Source organism: Delphinapterus leucas, chromosome 19, assembly GCF_059928025.1.
Source record: "Delphinapterus leucas isolate spDelLeu-1000000601 "Yukka" chromosome 19, BTC_Dleu_Yukka2, whole genome shotgun sequence".
In the NCBI taxonomy this organism is placed as follows: domain Eukaryota; kingdom Metazoa; phylum Chordata; class Mammalia; order Artiodactyla; family Monodontidae; genus Delphinapterus; species Delphinapterus leucas.
In genome coordinates this window covers 9,446,142-9,452,237 of record NC_143147.1, presented here as the reverse complement: position 1 = coordinate 9,452,237, position 6,096 = coordinate 9,446,142, and positions in this window count along the sequence as shown.

The following is a 6,096-nucleotide window of genomic DNA, read 5'->3' as shown; positions in this document are numbered from 1 at the left end:
GAAAGAATCTGGATTTCAACCTGGACTCGGACTCTTAGTGGCTGTGTGGGCTTGGGCAGGTTACGTAGCCTCAGTCTCTGCAAACCCAAAGACCAGTGAGTGGCATAGGCAGTGGGGTTTACCACACGCAGCCTGTGTGTGTCAGGCACTAAAGAACCTGCAGGGTTCAGGACCCTTTGCCTTGAGCACAGACGCAGAACACGGCCCATTTGTATAACAGATGGCAACACCTCTGGACTTCTGGAGGTAAACACTTGGGCCCTCCCTTTCTCTTATTTGTCCTTAGAGGTCAACCAAGTGATTCTCTTTTCTCATTGCTCACCCTTTTCTGACCCAATGGAACTATTTTATTTCTTGGCATCCCCCGCAATACTCATGACATTTAATAGATGCTCTATAAAGCTTTGCAAATAAACGGTTGTTTGAGACCGCCGGGTCATAGCATAGGAAAAAGATCCCTGAGAGTCAGAAGATCTGAGCTTCTGTCTGGATTTGCCCTATTCTGATTCTGTGACACTGAACGACCAAATAGCTTTCCTGAGCTTTAGTGCCCTAAGTTTTCATGTGGAACCCTGCTAATTTTCAGTGTTTAATAGCCACATGTGGCAGGTCGCTACCATTTTGGACAGAGAGGATGTAGAACACTCCCATCATTGCAGAAAGTTCTATTGGACAGCGCCGATAGCTAAAACAGTGCAAGAGGATGATGACGTGGCTGGCAATAATGTCATAAAATAGTCTTTATGGGAAATGCCTAGAACAGAAGCTTCACTGACAGCAGAAACACAGCCGCCTTAAGTGGAAGAGACAGCAAGTGTCTGTGGGATGTACTCCAGGGCATCGAAGGAATTAGATTAGCAGAGATTCAGACAGGCAACTGAAAAACCTCATCGTAATCATCTGGGTGTTATCTGAGCTCGCTGCGTCATAGGAAGGAAGAGGGGAAAGCAGCCCTACTTTATGTGAGTCTCCAGCACTGAGCTAAAGCTACGAGGCAATTCCCAAAAATATTGCGAAGCTTCAAATGGGAAACAGTGGTTTTCAGATCTTTAAGCTTCTTAATCGATTAAGGAAATTGAGCTTGAGTTGAAGAAGCAAAACGATGGTATTTAGCTCAGAGAAGAGAAGGCTGGGAGGACCCATGTAAGAGGTGATACCTTTCCCAACCCGGAAATTTCACCTGATAACCCTCTGCTCAGTTCTCAGGATCTTCTTCAATATATTCCTATAATGTGTAACTTTTAAGAACACCCCTTGGCCAGGTTTTGCTGTGCCTGCTGTACTATAAGGTCCTAAAGGGCGGTAGCCATATCCCTCCTTCCACGCTTCACATCACAACCAGAGCATCTTTTAGGAATTGAGAGGATGTGTCTCCTTGCATCAAGCCCTCCAATGGCTACATATCACAAGTAAGACCAAGATCAAACTTCCACAGCCAGGACCACCTACATACTCTGAGGGACTCAGTGCAAAATGAAAATGCATGCCTCCTTGTTCAAAAATTATTAAGAATTTCAAGAGGGTAACAGCAGAGCATTGAACCAAGCATGAGCTCCCCTGAGCCCAAGGCTCTGAGTGACTGCACAGGTCTCATGTCCGCGAAGCCAGTCCTGCCTGTATGTAACTCCTGTATGTAGCTCCTCACATGTTCAGAGTCTTTGAAAATGTGATTCTCTCCACCTAGAACACCTTTGCAGGCTCTCCCACCCCCAGCACGTTGCACATTGATTTTCTTACCATTCAGAGAGTTGCTTAAGTGTCACAACTTCAAGACAGCCTTCCAAGATGCAATCCCTCTCATAAATTCTCATAATTACCTTAGTTCTTTGGGTGATTATTTGTCAGTAGAATCCACTGGACTGCAACCTCCATGAGGGCAGAGACCGTGTCGATCTCGTCCATTGTATTATCTCCAGAGTCCAATACAGCACAAACACATGGAAGGGACTCAGTAAAAATCTACTGATTGAGTCAGTGAATAAAGAATGAATTGCAATTTTCCACATACTATATCTTCAAAGAATTGGCTGGTGGGGACAGGTGGAGGGTGACGCTGGAGGACAAGATATCAGTCCAGACCCCAGTTCCCAGCACAGTTTCGCTCCGTACACCTTGCTCTGCTCTCCTCCAGGGATTCAACCAACCAGCAAACAGGCAGACAGAATGAAGCTGAGGTTTGGGTTACTTACTACTGAACCATCCTGTCATTCCTATTGGGACAATATATCCTCTTGCTTGCCACTGGATTTGATCTTCTATCCTGAAACTGACCAAGAGTGATGGTCATTATTTCACCACTGGGGATAAGGTCTTTCTGCATTATCCCCGAATATTTGAGCTTTCCCCTCCCTAAGAGATAAACATCATCATCGTCTTCTTGAAGCTTGAACAATAAACACATCTCAGAACTTCTCTATGAAGGTAATTAGCCAACCAACCAGAACTCAAATGACTCTTGAAATTCTCCCTAGATAGCTCTACGTCTGTAGATTTGGGGTTTTCATTGACTCTTCATCTCTAAATTTCATAATTAGACTCCTTTCAACATTCCCTAACACTGTTACTCCACAATGCCTAGTACTCATTTTACTAATACATTCCTGTGTATCCTGAGTTCCGTGCGAGCAAAGAAATGTGACCCAAGCTAAGGGTCTTAAAATCCACAAGATAAGATGAACAGAATCCAAACCAAGGTAAGAAAAGGAGGCACCTAGTTCTAAATTCCTTTTTCTCTCTAGAGGAAGTTAGCTATTTCTGTAGCTATAACTCCAGCTCAGAGGCAACCCAGAATGCGCACAAACGGGAAAGAACCTATTTTGGTTAACTCGCACCAAAATGCCGGTAAGTGACACAAAACGCAATGGCTTCCCATTTGGGACTGAATGCTCTTTAGGAGAAATACGGTTCCAAAGACCCAGGCACATGGAGAGCAGTCCTACAGTCCATCAGTACCAACGGTTATTGCCAAGAGGATGCCAGAAGAGGTTGATTTCTAGAATTGCATACATTCTGTCAAATCGGAGATTTTTTTCTTCTATCTGACGAAACAGAGTATACACGCAGATATTATCCTTAAATGCTATTTAAAGGTAGAATCAAAGACGTTGAGATCTAGGACTTGGCAATACTTTGGTAAAATTAATCCATTGTGTTGATGAGATTGATTGTTCGAAATATTATACCCTCATGGACGTCTCTTGGGAAAAATAACACTTTAGTTTTCAAATAATTTTCTTTAAAAAACCACAAACTTTGATAGCGTCTAATTCTTTTTTTTTTTTTTGCCATGCCGCAGGGCATGTGGGATCTTAGTTCCCTGACCGGTGATCGAACCCACGCCCCCTGCACTGGGAGTGCAGAGTCTTAACCGTTGGACTGCCAGGGACATCCCATGATAATGTCTAATTTATTCTGTACAGTTAGATCTCTACCATGATGCCACCAGAGTTGCTTTTTGGTCATGGTGAGCTCTTTAGAAGCTCCTTGCTAAAAGGAAAAAGTTGGCAGCAGAAAGGGTCTCCCAGTAGCTCCCAGCAGGGTCCCCAGGGAATGAGCCATTAATCACAAAACAGAACGCTTCTGATGTTGGAAGGGAAAGATCTGGGCTGAGGGAGAATATAGAGCTGTTTAGAGCAGAGATCGCAATATTTGTGCTGCTTCTTCTCCATCCTGGACCCTTGCAGGTTAGATTAGCCTTCCGACGCCCAGATTCTTACCTGTGTGAACTCACACATGTCCTCAGACTCCTTCTCAACATTCCAAATAAGCACTGCTATGGTCTAGAGCTGGTCCTCAAGGTAAAATAGATTCTCCATCCTTGGAGAAGACATTAAGTATTGTCTCTGTTCTCCATGAATGCCTGACTACAACAGGGTTCGGAAAATATCGTCATGGCATCCTGCCTAGAAGGCTGGTCTTGGCAATCCCACCAATGGTGGGTCCAGCACTGCCGGGAACAGTTGAAGGGCCAGGGCTAGAAGAGTGGAGACTGACAGGGAAAGCTGGGGATACATCCATGAGAACCAATTCCCCCTCCTCCTGAACTGGGTCAGCCCTGCACACAAAAGGAAGGACTCCATTCCCGTTTTCAGTGCAAAAATTATAACCAAGAACCGGACCCCACCTCAGCTATTTCCAGCATGAACTCAGGACTCAAAAGTGCCCTGCAAGGTGTTTATGACAACACTCTCCAGGGATGTAAATGGAAATTGCTAAAATTATAGGTGACTTGGTTATTTAGGGGCAGTTACACATATTTCTAAATCTGAATGATGCTTGGGTGGGTGGAAGCCTTTGACATTCCAGCAGCCCTTCTTAAAGCCACATAATATTAAAGATAGTTTGAGCCTGAATATATAAAGCCAGATCACGTGTTGATATTTGCGGACCTGTGATTCTGACGCAAGATCACACTCTGAGTCTTGGCTGCTCGTGGATCCCAGCGTTTGAATATCTGCCCTCGGAAGTAGCTGTGACATTTTAGACCAGAAACCGAATGTTTATTTGTGGAATTTCGCTTTGCCCACAGTTTACCAAAATAACAAGAAAAGTAGCCTTTTCCTCTGTCTGAACTATGTCTTCTTCCCATCACATTCTTGCAATGCTGGGAACATATGTTTAAGTAAAAGGACTCCACACTCACATATTCCTCAAAAAAAATTATAATTCGTGGAAAAAGTCAGCAAGATTTTCCCTGAAACATGTAACAAATAAGGGGCGCGGAATTTATGTTTATTCTAACTATTGTCTAAAACTGATGACCACCAACACTTGATTGCTCTAATTGCCAAGTGTCTTAGTGGCACTTAAATATCTTTGTTTCCATTAGAAGCAAAGGGAGAATGACAAAACCTACAATTTGATGTCTAAAATGATACACTGAGACCACAAAAATAACCCTAGTACAAGCTTATCATGTTTATGTCAACCCTACTAGCATTTTGAGATGTTTTGTGAAGTTGACCGACCAAGGTGTGCTGAAAAATAACTTTTAAGAAACAGAAAGAGAGAGAGAGGTGGATTTGGCATTAATAGACAGTGGTTAGGACAGAGCAAAGAGAACACAGGCAGAAAAAAGATGCTTATAAGAGAAAGAGGAGACAAATAGGAGAGGAAAGAGAGAAACCCTTCCCTCCGGTAACTCATCTTCCCATTTCAGTATTTCCAGATCAAAGGATTCAAAGCTAGCATGCTCTCTACATCATATCAAATTGAATTCCAGATGGTTAAGGGTAATTTAAGAAGTCATGAATGGAATCAGAGGAAATTATAGGTAAATAATCTTGGAATGAAGAAGAGCTTTTCTGGTGTAACTCCAAAGAAATAAATCATCACGGAAGTATTTACACATTTCAGCCTCTGAACATTGAAAACCATAAGCAAAATGTAAAGGCAAGTGGCATACAAAGAATATATGCTCAGTACATAGGATGAAAGTGTCACATGACTGATATACAGAGAACTCTAAAAAACAAATGAAAAAAAGATAAATACTCAGGGGAAACAGGCAAATAACAAGGACTAGCAATTGACAGAAGAAATTCAAGGGTCCAGTGAACAATGTTCTACATCACTATTTACTAAAGATGAGCTGGTGAAGAAAGATAACACAGGATTATCAAGATGCCGAAAGACAGGCCCTCTTGCAGGCTGGTGGCGGAGTGCTGAGTAACATAAAGTTTCAGGAGGTCAATGTGATAACACACTGCAAAAGCCTTTTTCAGTGTGTGCCTGACTTCTGATGTAACGACTCCAGATCTAGGAACCTTCCTTAAGCAAAATATTAAAGATGTTTGCACACATTTCACTAACAAGATTAAATCACGGCTACATTGTGATAAAGAAGAGTCAGGCACAACAAAAATATTCGATAATGGGGAATTGGTCATAGAACATTCTAGAACCTCAGGACAATGGACTATTAAAAAGCCATTAAAATGAAGTTATGGAAAGGGATTAAATGACATGGAAAGAGTATACATTTTCAAGTGCAAAAAGCGTAAATGAGTCGAGGTGAGCAAAGCACTGGGAATGGTTTCAGCCCAAAGTAAGCGCTTTGTAAGGGCTACTTTATTCGGGATTCCATTTCTGAAAGGA